General features: G+C 38.0%; 1 long non-coding RNA gene across 1 annotated transcript in view; it reads left to right on the top strand.

The window, feature by feature from the left end:
* The window catches only part of LOC146863209 (uncharacterized), a 396751-nt gene that overhangs the window by 114284 nt on the left and 264741 nt on the right, over nt 1–17726 (top strand). The gene's annotated exons all lie outside the window — the stretch shown is intronic.

The following is a 17726-nucleotide window of genomic DNA, read 5'->3' on the forward strand; positions in this document are numbered from 1 at the left end:
AGTACTTTGATGAACCTACTATACACTACATGGTAGTTAAGTAAACAGAACGTCTACAGTACCAATATTCCATACGCCATCAAAACCAATTAGGCAGAAAAAGGGGGACTTGGCACACCGGTTTCGCGCCCGCCACTTTGAAAGGACGGTTCAAACCTTTTATAGCACTATACGGTCTTTATAAAATGTAGCATGACTATGAGTCGTGCATATTTCTCATTCAAATAGATCTCTCCGAATACAAGGTATTCCACAGTTCATTTAATTAAGATATTTCATGTTTAGAATGCCTAATACATTTTGACGCGTTATGAGGACGGTGTATGCGGGCGCCATTTTATAATGTAACTATAAGCACAAGGTTATTAGCAGCATCCTATGATATTTGTCTTATAATAGGCAGACAGGATGATCAATAAAAGTTATCACTTCACAAGTACCGTTTCCGCGAGCTCCTTTTTACAATGAAATTGTAAGCACGTGATTGCTAGTAAAATCTTATATTGGGCAAAAGGGATGATGTGTCTGCACTGGTGGCATTCTATGGTATTTGTCTTAAAAAAGGCAATTGGAATGATTGTCCTATATCCACAGACATAATATGTGACCAAAATTATAATGGGACTACTGCTAAAAAACAGCCCAAAAATATTAATACAATTAGCATATTTTATATTTTAATGAAGACGAGCCTGAAAAAAATCTCTGGAAGATACTTTGAAGCATTCTCCAACAAAGACATATACAAACGTGGTTTAGATTACTTTTCCAAACATATAGAATCAATTCTACTTCATAAGTCATTACAGATTCCCACAGACATTTCACAAACAGTTGTACCTGCTGGCCTTTCAGGACCGTGCTTTGGGAATGTTTTCTGATTACAAGGGACTTCCTCTGGTAGCCCTACAGAAAATGCTATATTTCATTATTGATGTTTAAACCCATGGAGATAGTTCTTAATCGGCAAACGCAACCTGCTTCTGCCTAGTGTAAGGCTTTCTCCTTGTCCCTGCCCCTCTCAGGGGCTTTTACACTCTCAATTGCATGAAACCAGATAGTTTGCTCCCTGGATGTGTTCCATGTATGTGTGCTGAGACAGGGTACTTGTCATCCTTATTCCTGATAGCTCTTATATGCTCTAGGATACGTATTTTCAAACTGCGTATGCTGCTCCCTACGTAGATCTTATTGCAGTGGCAGCCGATGGCATATACCGTATATGTGGCATTGCAGTTGATAAAGGAGTTGATTTTAAATCCCCTCTCCGTATTATATTTGAACTTACATTTCTTGGTTAGTCCAAATTTACAGATGTTGCACATCCCATATACATGAAAACCTATTGGCTTGTTAGGCAGCCATGTCGTCACATATTGTTTCTGATCATTTACATAGCTGGGGCATAGCATGTTTTTGAGTTGTTTGCCTTTCTTATAAACTATTTTTGGTTTGTCTAGAACAGTACCTATAGGCAACTTGGCAGATGTTAATAGGTGCCAATTCTTCCTTGGAATATTATAGATATGGTCACTGTACGAATTATACTGAGTTATAAAGACCACAGTGTCCTGATCCTTTCTATCCTTACTCAATGTGTTTTTAGGAACCGTGGTTTGTTTCCTGTCTACTTTCCTAATTCTCACCTCTGCCTGCCTGAGACATCTGTCTGTATAACCTCTGCTGTGAAAGTTGTGTTTTATAATCTTGAGATTCGTGTCGAACTGGTGCTTCTGACTACAATTCCTTCTCGCACGGACCATCTCGCTATAAGCAATGGCGTTGATGTTAGTGCATGGGTGTGCACTTTCAGCGTGAAGCACGCTGTTACAAGATGTCTGATTTCTGAAGATTTCACTGTAAATCTTATCAAGTACATAAAGTTTCAGATCAAGAACTTCAATACTTTCTCGTGAAAAACTCATAGTTAATTTTACATTGAATCTATTCTTGTTCAAATAGCTATGATGTGCAGAGAGTTCTTCTTCACCTCCATTCCAGATGAGTAGTACGTCATCTATGTATCTTCCATAGGAGATGATGTTATTATTCCGCCTTTGCGAGCCAAGTCCGCAGGCATGCTCTGTCTCATTCATGCCCATAAAAAGGTTTGCATAGTACGGAGCAAACCTGGTTCCCATGGCTGTCCCTTGTTTTTGCAGAAACCATGTTCCGTTGTGTAGGAAGATGTTCATGGTTAGAATTATTTGAGCCATTTCTAAGAGCATCATCGTATGTTCCAGATGTTTTGCATTCCTTTCATACACAAAATGTTTTAATGCATCCAAACAACACACTGTCTGAATGCACGTGTATAAGCTCTCTACGTCCATACTGACTAACATTAGCTCGTCACTATTCCATTCAAAGTCCTCGAGTTTGCAGAGTACAGCCCTACTGTCCTGAAGGTATGAGGGCATGTTTTTTACTAAAGGCTGCAAAAAGCCATCCACGTGCTGAGACGTTCCGCGGGACCCCCATTTCCTGAGATGATGGGCCTCCCAGGAGGGAAGGCCCCCCCTTATGGATTTTGGGAAGTATATATATACAGGGATGCCTAGAATTGTGGGTCTGTAAGTACCGATATTCTTGATATGAAATCAGTCCGGATTCATTACAATCTTGTAATCTGGCGTTGATGGTTCTCTCTATAGTAGGAATGGGATTTTCTTTAAATTGTTCATAACAGGTATTATTGCTTAACTGTCTCTCTATCGCGCCAAAGTAATCCTTACGGTCCATAAGAGCAATGTTCCCCCCTTGTCTGCCTCTCGTATGACAAGTTGGGGATCTTCCTGTAATAATTTTAAAATACCCTTTTCCTCCTTGGTGAGATTATAACTATGTCAGCAGTGTGTGCCTTTCCCATGTTTATCTTCCAACTGATGTAATTGTTGAGTTAAAGGGCACGAATCTGGGCCTGTTCCATAACCCATTATCAATAGTTGTGTCTTCTCTGATGTTGATCAACCCTGCCATCTCTACAATATCGATATCTAAATCATCTTCATCCAATGTTGTCAATAAATGTACATCCCTAGGTTCAGCAATTGTTAAGTCAGAAAACCTTTCATCTTTTCCTAATACAACATTAGGGGTAGACGGATGTTCAGAAAATATTTTTTTAATCTCAATTTTTGTACAAACTTGTATACATCAATATGGGTGTCCACAAAATTTCAGTTTTCCGTAATACAGAAACTCATACCTTTTTGCAAGATATACAGTTCTTTTTCAGTTAAACTCTTAGATGATAGATTTACAATGCATAATTATTTAGAGATTAGAGGTTCAATATCAACATCAGGGGTCATATTCTCTTCTCTGCTATTTATTTCTTCATTTGGGACAGTTTGTTTTGTTGTCTTGTCTGTACACCTACTCTTGTGTTTGTTCCCTCCCCTCCTTGTTCTACGTTTGGCTTTCTCTTTTTGTTTCCCAGCCTGTACCGCTGGATCTCGTGTACAAAAAGGGAGGTCGTTGGGGCCCCCTCGCTGTTACTCGGCCCCTCCCTAGGGTCACTATCTAGGGAACATAGGGAGGTGCTACTGGATGACACACTACCCGGTTTTGCAACAATTCCAGTTTCGATCATGGGCTTGGGAGTTATATCATCATACTTTCTAGAGATCATAAACGATCATAAACGGTTTCATCCTGTAGGAGTTTCTTCAGTTTTTTTTTTAGATAGATTTGATAAGCTGCAAGGTCTTTTTTTAGGATTTCATAATTTTTCATAGTGGCCTCTTTTAAATTCATATCTGAAATTTCTTTTTCAAGTTTTGTTATATCGTCCCTAATCCTTTTCACTTTCCTCTGTGCATTAGTTATCAAAGTCCTCATCATCCTGTAGGAGGCGTTGTAAAGGCCTTTCTCCCACTTTTCTAACAAATCACTCTCCAAATCCTCATAGTTTGGGAAGATTAATATTCTCAGAGCACCGGATATCCGTTTATTTTCTAAATATTTTTCCAAGGTGGCCCCATCCCACCACTAACCTAGTTCCTGCTTCATCAGTTTCTCTAAATGATAACATTTGTCCTTAAAGCCCTCAGATTTAGTATGGGATGTTTGGAGATTATCAGTATTTGGGCTCTTCTTTTTCTTGAATAGATCCCCAACATCTCCTCTCTATTGTCCAAAAATTCCATTCTAAAATACTCAGGCTTTTAGATAGTGCAAATCTACCCAATTCAACTACAACAGACACAAAATGAGGGGTATGGGGTAATTGAAAATGCAGCTATCTCAATATCTAAAACAGTGATATTTTACAATATATAAGGGTGCAAAGAATCAGAGGCTCAATACCCCTTAAACCTCCAAGGGTATAGATCCTATACATTTACAACAAAAACAATGATTCAGCACTCTGACATGTGCGAAGGTTAGTGTATTCAACAAGTACAAGGAAAGTGAAAAGAAGCACAGCAATTCAGCAGGTTCTTATTTCTTTGTTTCTTTATTGGAAAAATTCTTCTTAAAATATATACAAATATTTCCATGAAAACAATATCTTTTTGCTTTTTTGTCAAATTTTGCATAATTGAAACCTGCTGAAGAACCTTTACAGGGAAAAGGGGGAACATTTTTAGTCACATAAACAGTATATTTATATTCGAACGGCATTTATATTAAATGGGGCAGCGAACCTTCAGCTCATATGAGAACATTTTACACATAATTATACACATACAACAAAAGCTAAAGAGAGAACAGAGGCGCTATGAATTACATCAAAAAAGTTTACCAATAACACTAATAGTACTCTATTTTTGTTCATTAGGGTCCTTTCTTGGAGTTCAACTCGGCCCCTCACTCTAACTAGGAATGACAGTTGGACCTAAGTAAAGAAGTAAAAGTGATGGACAAAATATTGAAAAAGCGCTAGTGTAGAGGGAAAAGTGATGGACAAAACATTGAAAGTGCGCTAGTGTCCAACATAACCTACTCAAAAGAGGAATAGATAGTTAAAACATACCTCTTATTCTTTAAGTACACCAACAGAGTAAATTTCGCTTGTTGAGTGACTTTAGTGGACTATTCCAAGTAATTCATATCAGTTTAGGCATGAGTTTTTTAGCCCATGTATATCCCTCAATCAAAAAAGAATTGTGGATAAGACAGAGATTTTTTCAGGCTCATAAATATTAGGCAAAGTATCAAAATGGGCAAAAGATTAAATCACAGTTGATATTCTATTGGGGAAATATATGTATTTCAAGTTGTGCGGGAATTTTTTCTTGACAAATGAAGTTAGCACTAATCATGGTAAGTAATCCACCACTAGCTTTACCCATAGAACCTTTGGAAGCCACTGTTTTAAAAAGTGATACAATTGTTAAAATGAAAATTAGTTGGTGTCCATAATTCCAGAATGCAACTGATGTTAAAACTATTTTAACCGAAAATCCTTCAATTCAGCACAGCCTCATCTGTTTGCCAGTTCTAGCTATATTCCATGTGCAGATGGGCATGCTAAGATCAACTGGAATAGTTACAGCTGGATCAGGAAACTTAGCTCTGCTTCCATAGAAAAGACTTAATTATCCACTTCCAATCATCTCAACCTGTAGAGTAAAGAACGTCTTCAACCACCCATGGTTTGACAAAACTCTTAGTTGGCCCCCCCTCAGGATAACTAAGAGGTAATTTTTAAAAGCTAATGTAATTTTTTAGGTTGTCCGCCTCATTTGAATTATATGCCTCCAGGCAACTAAAGTGCTTGTCCACTTAATCAAGGGCTGATATGGCACTAGTACATCTAGGAATCTGATTAGTCCTTAAATGACTTTGTATAAGAATGGCAGGATAATTTGCTTGGAGAACTCTTTTCACAAGAAAGCCCATTTAATCTTTTTCTCAGGTTTTATAGTCGTGTGAGACACCCAGGTAGTCCTAAAACCTACTTGTCCGTTAATGAGTCCATAATAAACTGCATTCCAGTGAAGTCCCGAGGGAGACTCTAAAGCAATTTCATCACAGTATACATAGGATGCAGCATGATTTAAAAAAAATCATAATACACAACATGTGTATACATCATAGACACGAAAGGTTGAAAGTACTCGTTGCACACATTAGACAAAGTGACAAATGATGCTGAGAAAAGTGTAGTAGAAGCACCATAAAATCGTGCTTTTAAACGTGAGATAAAGACAACACATTTATAAGACAACACTGATGCATATATAAGAGTTGCGATAATAAACTTTTAATGCATCTGTTGCTTTTTAATATATATTGATGAAAATTGTGATGCTAACAGAAGTGGCTTAGTGTTTTTCATGCTCTTTGCTGAGAATGCACCAGCTACAAAAGTCAGTTATAAAATGTGTAGCAATGAAGTACAAGCTTGATATTTTATAGTATGATATTAGAGACTCTATAGTTTATGAAATATTAAAAATGAATTTTGTACGATGAAATTTGAATAAAGTGCATTTACATGAATATCTTAAAATTTTGTGGTAGTAAGGCATTTCTAATGTTAGCCACTTCAATGTAATAATAGTTGGTGAACATTTATACATTCTTCATTTGAATGGATTTAATTTCCTTATATTTGAAGAAAAGTTCTCATTTCATTTAAATGTGCAATGTTAACTTAAAGGCTTTCTCAAAATGTTTTTTCTCTAGTGCTGACCTTTCCCCTTATTTAAAACAATGGATCGCTCTTCCCAAGTGAAACGTTACTTATCTCTCCAATACACGTCTACACCCTGACGTTCCTGGATGTTTCTTCAATGCGCACCATGAAATATTCATGTGGTAATAGAATTTCAGCTATGCTCATGGACAGACTACTTTTTATCTTTGTATTTGATACTAGGCTTGTGTGGACTCACAATATTTTGTTTCTTATGACTAGCATGGGAAGCCATCTCGATGTTTCAAGTGTCCTAGGTGGCACTATGTGAACATGGACATGCAAAAGTCTTGCGATGGTAGTGTGATGCCATGTCATTGGACATTGCTAAAAACTCTATAAAAGAGGGAACCCCAAAGGAGGGTAATTCCCGGAGTGCCATACTTTTCATTTTCCCATGTGAAAGGATGCTATGATGATCGATCTTTTACTTTGGGTTTTTCATCGATGCTACAATCGGTAGCTGATGGACTGAGATCATCCTTGCCAAACCATTTCAATTTTTCAATTTTCCATTATATCTTTAGTTCTGAGCTAATTGACTCGTCCCTAATGGACTTTAAGTCTGTCCTTTTCCCCTTTTCCCGTAGGACTTGAGCAGTTAAGAATTTTAACCATCCTTCTGCATTAAAGGGTAGTGAGACTCCGCAACTCTACAATGGAATTTTTTAACCACTCGATAAAGATTTTCCGAATGTTTGGTGCTTTAATGCAAGCTGTGATATTGTTGACCGAAGTCCTTAAGATATTGCTTAATTTAATTAATTTTGATTCTTTGATACAATAACCAAATTCATCTATATCTATCTGAGTCTGTTATTGAGTGCTGCTGGTTTTTTCCATTTAAACTGTGCTACTGTACTGATGTTTTAAATGCAGTGTCGAGAGAATCAGCAAGCTCTATCAGAACATCAGATGTTACTGCTTGTATTCTGTGTTGCTATTGCAGAGCATTTGGTTTGCATAATCCTCACGTGACTTAACTTCTTTAGAAGGTTAGGTCATCCATTTGCTATTTGTCATTTCTACAGCATGGTCTTAAGGGTGATGTACCTAAATTTGATCTCAAATCTGTGAGTTGGCTGTTACCATGCTTTACGCTGCAACTCGTATTAGAAATATCATAGCATTTTTCTTTCACATACAATGTAAATTACAAAATCCTGGTAGCGTCTGGCTCAACCCATGGCATCTCAGAGGAATAAGCTTGACCAGCTGGATTCAATGAGGTTGATTATATTTCAATGGGTGGTCTCATAAATAATATAATGAAGTGTGTCGAGATTTTCTTGCTGCTTGATAGAGGAGTAGACCCAGAATGCTGAGCTGGTGCAGAAGAGGAGAGAAAGCTTGAGTTGAAATTTTCAAAAGCCATGGATTCCACTGACCTTTTCTCAGGTGGATTATAGGGTTCCTGTTGTTGATTGCAAGGGACTAGGTGAAGTTGTTGAACTGGCTGCATGAGTGGAGTAACCATGCTAGATACACTATTCAACATGCACTTTGGACGTTTGCCAAGTTTGTATTCCTTGGGTTTGAATCCAGGCCATTGTTCATTGATGACCTCAATAACCTGATCAGTTGAAAGAGAAGACTTCTGGCCTTAATTGTGGATGACTCAGCCTTAGAAGTAATTGATTGCACCAATGAGGAGAGGCAGCAACATTAGTTATGGAAATAAAATCATAGGGAACTTCAACATTGCAGGACAGGGTTTGTGGGTCTCCAAATCTTTGTTAAGTTTTCTTAGTTTTTTCAACTTGCATTTACTAAAATTTGCAAATCCTCAATTTTTATCAGAACAAAGGCAACATTTTGTCAAAACGATGCCCACAGGTAAAGACACTTTTTGATTACCAATAGGTAAAGTAATACTTGGATTGCAAGGACCTTGCTCAATCGGATCACAACCAATCTCCTTAGGTAAAGAAGAGGCAAATATTGAAGTAGGGTTAGTAGGACTCATTGAAAGTGCATTTCCTGGTTCTATATGATTTAACAATTCTCAATTTCATTTGAGGAGACACATTACTGCTTTGACATTGTAGGGCTATACCCTGAGGTGTCAGTTGATTTAATAGACACTGTGTTGGGAGAAGGTTCTGAAAAAGAGACATTCTACCACAGTAAATTGATAATAATATATAAATATAGTGCAAACACAAATTATCACTCGGACAAACATTACTATTGTAGGCCTGGGGGGATGGTATTTTTCATTCAACAGCAGGAAGAGACTACATTTTCGCTGAGGCAGGAAGGGAAGGTAGAATGGACTTTTGCCACCTGTCACATTATTTCTGGCTAGTACTTCACTGTACTGCCTCGTGCAGGGAAGGGGCTTCTGTGAAACTTTGTCTTAGATTTTTAGTTGTCCTCACAGTGAGTGGCATACTCTGGGGTGCCTTATGATGATGGTTGATCTCAGCTAAACCCTGTAGTGCTACTGCCAACAACACCCATATTAAGACCAAAGAAAGCTGGTCTAAATGTGGAGGTGTTGACTCCTATAGATCTGGCTCTAACATACTGAAGACCAAATCGAAAAAATACATATACATGTGTAGATTTACTCCTGCATTTATGTGTAACTCTCCACTTTTTTGCTATTCATCATTTTCAAGTGGAGATTTATATATAGGTGTAGACTTACATGTCTCCAACCCCTAAAAGGGTGGAGGAGCTTCCTACAACAGAATTTATGAATGTCAAATTACTGTAATTAACTTTTCTCCTGTTGGTGGAGATCTGCTCCTCAAAGTGGAGTACTACCGATTGAAAAACTTAGGGAAATTTAATAAAGTTTATTATGATTTAAATATATATATATATACATACACACACACACACATATATATACACATATACATTATATATATATATATATATATTCACTTAAAAAACCATAGGTTTCACACATGTTATAGTTAGGTGGATATTTCACTAGTAAAAAACCAATGAAATTCCCCCGTTATAGTTAGTTCAGATAACTATAATTCGCGCGACCCTAATCCACTGCTGATGACGTCACACATTACATCACTCATGACATGGTCAGTGGCATCACTCATGACATCACTGATGACATCATCCTTGTGACAGAGTGGCGGCCGCGTGAGTTATAGTTATCTGAACTAACTATAACGGGGGAATTTCATAGGATTTTTACGAGTGAAATATCCACCTAACTATAACATGCGTGAAACCTATGGTTTTTTAAGTGAATTTGCAAGGTTTTTTAAATGCTAATTCCTAACTATAACATGTGTGAAACCTATGTTTTTTTCAGTGAATTTGTACGGTTTTTTAAATGCTAAGTTATGTATGTATTATTATTTTTTTTATATATTTATTTTACGATAGACTACGTATTTTTTGGGGGGGGGGTTTTCACCGTGCGCGCACGGTGCGCGCACCCCCGCGATTTTTTTGAAAAAAAATTAAAATGTTTTTTCTGCGTTCGGGGTCCTTCAGGGACCCCCTGACAAAGGCTAGGGGGTCAGGAACTCTCTACCCTGCCCCCTTTTCACGTTCGCCACCTTCCTTTTTCACTCTCGCACTGAAAACAAACAAAATGGCGGCCGACACTTCCTGATTTCGACCGATTCGAATGTTGACTAACATGTAACCACCAATCAGAATTACGCTCGCGCACGTTAGGGTGCTCGCACGGTGCGCGGCTATAGATATGCATGTGCTTTTAACTGCAATTTTCTCAGGAACTACTGAACAGATTGACTCCATATATGCAAAAGGCACATCCCTGAGCTGAGGACTACCTCTCTGCCAAATTTCAAGTAATTCTGTTAATCCGTTCGGGCTGTACCTTGGACTAAAGGTCCCTATGGAAAATTGCATGGGGAAAACGCGTTTTGGGACCCCCCTTTTTTCTCAGCCCCCGCTTGACGAATCCCCCCGAGACTTTCAGGGTAGGAGCGGAGCGGAGCGCCCCACCTATTTTGAAAATTTTGCGAGGATTCGTCAACCGGCGCCAAAGTTATTCCAAATAGAATGTTGCAGATTTCCTATGGAAACACGGTCCTAACTATAACTATCTACTGGCGACCGCCAGTAGATAATATATGTATATATATATATATGTATATATATATATATATATATATATATATATATATATATATATATATATATATATATATTCACTGAAAAAACCATAGGTTTCAGGGGCGTTTTAGTTAGCTGGACAATTCACTCGTACAAAACCATAGAAATTCCCCCGCTATAGTTAGTTCAGCTAACTATAACTCGCGCGCCCGCAACACACTGCTGATTACGTCACATATTACATCACTCATGACATGGTCAGTGACATCCCTCATGACATCACTGATGACATCTCAAATGACATCACTCATGACATCACTGATGATATCATCCAGTAAATGTGTGTTTTTCTGAAAATTAAATATGTTTTATATATGTATATCTCAAGGTCGATGGAAGAATAAATGGGTATATAAGTGTCTAAATGGATGATTTGTTTTGTAAAATTGATTGTATAAGTAACTGATTAAGTGTATCTTATTGAATACATGGGTTAGTGAGTAATGTTTAAATATGTAAATATCTGTATCAGTCTCTCACTTTGTGTATAAGTGGCTGCATGGGTTGGTGAGTAGCTACATGAGTGTCTATATAGGTTATTAGTTGGTTTTTTGAGTATCAGTATGAGTGTCTGAGTGTCTGTATGGTTCGGTGGGGGTATTACGTAGCGCATAGATGCATGAATGAGTGACTCACTGTTTGTTAGTGTTGAAGACAGCATGTGTGCAGGACTGTATGGGTGGATGAGTGTGTGTATGGGTGTGTTGGTGAGTGAATGACTGTCTCAATAGTGTCTGTATGAGTAACTACATATGTTTTAAACTAGTATATGTGAGTATTGTTGTATATAAGTGAGTCTATGTGAGAGTGAGAGATTGAAAGAGTTCCTGTATAAATTAGTATGTGTTTCTATAAGTGATTGCTTAAGAGAGTAAGTATGTGTGAGTTTCTGTACAAGTAAGTGTGGTGGTGTGTGTATAACTGGATATGCAAGTAAATGGATGTTTGATACTTTTTTAGCATGTGTGACTATGTGTGTGAGTAACTCTATGGATGAGTGTCGGTGTGTAACAGGATGTATAGGTGTATGAGTACATATGATGAGTGACTACATGTATGAGTGACTGTATAGGACTATTGCTGAATGAGTGGATGTGTGTGTAGATCTTGGAATTACTGAATAGGTGTGTTGCAACTGGTATTGGTGTGTACATTGTTTTGAAAATGTTAGTTTCTATTTTTGAGTGTGTGTATCAAAGGTTATATTAGGGTGAGAGGAGGTCTGCCACTCTATCACAAGGATGATGTCACCAGTGATGTCATGAGTGATGTCATTTGAGATGTCATCAGTGATGTCATGAGTGATGTCACTGACCATGTCATAAGTGATGTAATATGTGACGTCATCAGCAGTGCATCGCGGGCACACGAGTTATAGTTAGCTGAACAAACTATAACGGGGGAATTTCTATGGGTTTGTACGAGTGAAATGTCCAACTAACTATAACGCCCCTGAACCCTATGTTTTTTTCAGTGAATTTCTTTTTTTATTTTCATCATCACAAGTGACACATAAGTACTATAATACAAAAACATAAAAAAGAAAGAATTTTACATCGCCTTAATAATAGATCAAATGAACAAAGAGAATTACAAGGAGAAGGAAAGCAACAATCATAAATTAGTCAAAGAGGACAATATAAACAAAGTTTCATATAATACTTGAGTAATATAGAGTTATATAATCAAAAAGACACAGGTCGCCATAATATTTCTAATTTGACTAAAGAACGAGTTCCCCTTGCCTTTGCTAGGGCAGCCTCTAAACCATAAGTTTCTTTAATTATGACCCAACAATCCTCAACCAACGGAGGTGTGGGAGAAATCCATAACCTGGCTTAGTTAATCTAGCAGAAGCCATCAAAATTGAAAAAAGACGTGCTATAGCTGGATTATTCTCCCTATATCCCAACATAAGTCAGTAAGTGGTTGATCCAACACAAGTTTAGACTGTAATAATTGTTCCATTTTCTGCCAGAAAACCGTCAATGCTGGGCATGATATAAACATGTGTAGTAAATTAGCAGCATATAAACCACATTTAGGGCAGTATTTTTTATCACCCATCACATTTCCTTGGGCCCATTTAGCTATTTTAGCCGGCGTATAATACAACATACAAACAGTACGTAATTGCTGAAGTTGCAGATTAACAGAGTGGACCGACTCTTTCAAATTCCCTAATGCTTGTTTGATCATGCTGGGTGAGACCGCTATGCCCAAAGTTTGACTCCAACATTCGGCTAATTTTTTGCTACCATCTAATTTAAAACCATGTAATGTGTATACATCAGCCCTATTAAAGATTTGGTCTTTCTTCCATATATACAATCCCAAACGTTTGACTGCATAAACTCAGTTGTCCCAAGACTTGAAGTCAAGTAGTCTCTTACTTGCAAATATTTTTTTTTTTTAAATGTGATGGTAAGTTATAAGTTAGACACAAATCTTCAAATGATTTGATTCCTTTCTCATTATAAATCTCACCCAAGCATGTAATTCCACACTTCGCCCAAGATTTACCAGCCTGATCCTGAAAAACCTCGGGAAAAAGAGGATTCCCTACAATGGACATTTGTTGTGAAATATTGATAGTTTACACTTAGAAGACATATCTCTCCAAATATACACAGTGTCCCTCACAGTCTTAAACTTAACTCTTTTGAAGTAGTTAGGGTCATTTATTCCATACAAAAACATATCCCGTTGATTACCTAAAATAAGCTTAAAGAATGAATCTGTCTGGTCCAAACCCAACAAACAACGAAAACGTCCGGTAAATGAGGCCCAAAAATACATTTTGAAGTCCGGGAAACCTAGTCCGCCTTGTTCATATGAGGATTTAAGTAGCTCAATTGCCCTCCTAGGTTTCTTATAGCCCCATATAAAGCTACTACAGATACCCTCAAGTTTTTTAAAAAAAGTATTAGGAATTTTCAAAGGAATTGAACGAAATAGATATAAAAATTTAGGAAGTATTTTCATTTTAATTAAGTTACATCTGCCAAGCAGTCCCAAGGGAAGCCTATGCCAGACTTTGAACAACTTAGTAGTCGCCTGTAAGAGTGGTACATAATTAAGATCGATAATCTGATTAACTTTAGCTGTTATCTTTACCCCTAGATAGGTCACGGTTGTATATGCCCCAGAAATAGATTTGTGGATCCCGGCTGTAGTAAGCACTTGAGTTTTATTAACATTCAGTTTATAGCCTGAAACATTACCATATTTCTCAGCTTCTTGCTTGATCCTCATCACAGCTTCACTTGGATTAGTTGCATAGACCGCTATATCGTCAGCATATGCCGTGAGTTTGAGTTTAAAAGTACCCGATTCCAGCAGATTAATGTGTGCACAAGATTGTAAGGTACGTAAAAATGGCTCTATGTATAAGGCAAAAAGTAGTGGAGACAGAGGGCAACCCTGTCTAGTCCCACATAAAATCCTAAACGATGCTGATCGGGATCCCATATAGGAGAGATTGGCTTGTGGGTTACAATATAAAGCCTGTATGCAAGATGGAAACTGCGTACCTATACCAATTTTAGATAGCACTGCCCATAAAAACTCCCACCTTACACGGTCGAACGCTTTTTCAGCGTCTAATAAAATCATTCCAAAATCTATTTTCCTTTGCTCTGCGTAGTCGAATGCTCCAATAGCCATATTCACGTGAGCAGTGGTATCCCTCCCTAGTATGAATCTGTGTTGTCTTTCAGAAACTAGATCCGGCATAAGCGGAGCTAAATGGGTTGCCAAGATCTTTGAAAATATCTTTGCATCTGCATTAATAAGAGAAATTGGCCGGTATGACCCACATTCAGTTGGTGGTTTATCCTTTTTTAAAAAGAACACAATCTGTGTCTGATTCCATGAAGTCGGCACCTCTCCACTAACAGCTACAGATTGTATTACACTAGTAAGTGGCAAGAGCAAAGTCTTCTTAAAGGTTCTGTAAAATTCCAGCGGCAGTGAATCAGTGCCAGTAGCTTTCCCAGTAGGTAATGTTAGTAATGCCGCCTCAACCTCTTCCATCAAAACCATTTCATCCAAAGTAGCAATTCTCTCACTATCTGCCGCTGGAAGGTCACTATTATTGATGTAGCATAATACCTCATCTTGATTAGAGGCCCATGTAAGAGAGTAGAGCTGTTGATAAAATGATAGAAATTGCTCCAAGATATCTGAGGATTCAGTATATATAAGCCCGTTTACTCCTTTAATAGAGTTAATCTTGGTTTTCGCTTTTGTTTCTGCAGTCTGATATGCCAATACGTGTCCTATATGCTCCCCATATTCATATTTTTCTAGACGATGCTTACAATAATTAGCAGCCATTTTATCTCTTAAAAACTGTTTAACTAGAATTCTTGCGTCAATTAGTGAAGAAAACACCCTATCCTGGGCCATTAAATCCTTTTTTTTAACTGCTTCCACATGTTGACTCTCCATATCTCGCAAATTATATACCAAAGTCTCCATCTCACTTTTTCGTTTTTTATTCTGTAAGAGAATATATTTTTGTGTAATGCCACGAAGATACGCTTTCATAGTATCCCACGCAATTACTGGGGATGCAGATCCAGCGTTTGTTTTGAAAAATTCCTCCAATTGCTGAGTGGTATATACCAAATATTCGTTATCCTTCAGCAAGTATCTAGGAAAGGAAAATGGCCTAAGTTCTTTTTTCTCAATTTTAACCCGAAAAGAAAAAATAATAGGATTGTGGTCAGAGGTTACCCGAGGGCATATTTCCATTATTGATGTTAAGAGTAGACTATCAGACACAAGGGCCATATCAATCCTAGAATATTATTTATGAGGAGCCGAATAATAAGTATAACCTGGTATTGAAGGATATATATATCTCCAAGCATCTTTAATAGACTGAAGTCTTATCATTTGTAGGATTGCTCCACGAGTTTTACGCATTCTTAAATTAGAACTTTTCCCAGTGGAGTCTATACTATAATCTATGACACAATTAAAATCCCCCATAACCAGTTTTTCCCCCTCCCAATTTAATAGTTCTAAATTAAGAAACTCAAAAATAGAGGGGTCATCCACGTTACAGCCATATACAGCGCAAACCACATATTTTTTGCCCCATTGATCAGCCTGCTTTTTAATCACTGTGCAGTTAAACCTTTTGTCTTTTAAAATAGCCACCCCTTTTATAGATACAGTTTGAGTAGTACAAATAATAATATCAAGTCCTAGATGCATCAATAAATTTTGGTCCTTATAGGCCAGATGTGTTTCTGTTAAAACCACGAATTGAGGCTGATAGATTCGAAGCTCTTCTCGGACTAACCGTTGCTTAGTTGTACTATTGGGGCCAGCCACATTACATACCAGACAATTAATCCAATTCATAATTAATTTCTAACTTTTGAATGGGCCCTCCTCCTTCTACTACCGTCAGTATACAATAAAACATAATATTTACTATTTTTGATCTATTATCTCATCTATTAATCAACACCAAAAAAATTAAAAAAACTAAAAAAAACCTCCCCCTTTCTTTAAAGCCATAATGCCCTAGTGATGATGATTTTTCCCCCCCAGTTCAACCCCACCCTCCCACCCTTGTCCTTTTCAAACAGCATCAGCATCTAAGAGTGACAGCTCACCCTGTCTCTTAGAAGAACCCTCCCCCCTAGAAACACCTGCCGCTGGAAGGGCAGCCCTTCAGAGCCACAGCATAGATGGTCAACCCACCCCCTTTTGTTTCCAACTCCTTTAACACACCAATCTTTTTTTTTTTTGTTGGTTTTTTTCCCCCCATCTTTACCTATCTCAAGTCTGAAGTATTGACTGATATTTTAACAACAGGAAAGAGGAAGAGGAAACATAGATGGGGCCAAACCCCCAGATGATAGTCCAACATTGACATTTTCAACAAATTCGATTTAACTTCAAAATTCAAAAAAAGAAAAGAGAAAAGAGATGATATAAAGCCTGGAGCCCCAGACTATTAGCTAAACACTATATCCATGTCTATGAAATGATTTAGGATCCCCAAGACCCCAATCTATCTCTGTTCAGCAGCTTCTGCTTGCCACTTAGCCACTGCCAAGCTTGTTTCCTTTTCTTCCAAGAAGATGAAGGTATGGCTGCCCTTAAGAACTTTTAGACGTGCAGGCTCTTGTAGAAAGGCTTGGGCTCCAAGGGCTTTTATAGGGTCTATGAATTGGCGTAATCTCCAGCGTCTGTCCATTGTAGCCTTACTAAGATCTGATCTTACAAAGAAAGTAAATGAATCTACCGATACCGGTGTATTAGGTCGTGCTTTTGTTGCCACTGCCTGTCTCAATAGGAAGTTCCGCAAGTAGATCAAAAATGGACGAGGGTATTGCCCTCCCTTATTCTTCTGAGTTAATGGTAGCCTGTGAACCCTTTGAAGTTGGGAGTCCCAATCCCAATCAGAAAGATCCGGAAAAGCTTTTTGAAATAGTTTAACCATAAACCCCCTCGGGTCCGCCCCCTCCGCTCCTTCTGAGATACCAAATAACCTCAGATTTTGTCGGCGCTGGCGATTTTCCATATCTTCCAATTTGATCTGCATGCCTGAGATCTGTTCCTCATGCTTTTTAGTAGAGACATCTGTAAGCGCTGATAGTTCTTCAGTAGCTAAAACTCTCTGCTGCAATTCTGAGATATCTCGAGTTAATCCGCCAAGTTTGCTCGCCATTTCCTGCAAAGACTGTCGCATTCTGCTATTGTCTTCTTGAGCCTGAGTATAATGTATTTGTGCCTCTTGTCTTTGCTCAGTTAAAGACTGTAAGATCAGGCATAGTGATGGTGTCAGCGCTCCTTGGCTGCTAGTTGCTCCTTCCATGGAAAAAACCTTCGCCCGAGTAGCATGGACTTCAGCTGAAGGATGTACATCGCCATGAATCGAGGGTATGAGTTGTAACCCCCCCGATGCCCCCTGCTCAGAGCTAACTTC

This window comes from Triturus cristatus, chromosome 2_2, assembly GCF_964204655.1.
Source record: "Triturus cristatus chromosome 2_2, aTriCri1.1, whole genome shotgun sequence".
Classification (NCBI taxonomy): domain Eukaryota; kingdom Metazoa; phylum Chordata; class Amphibia; order Caudata; family Salamandridae; genus Triturus; species Triturus cristatus.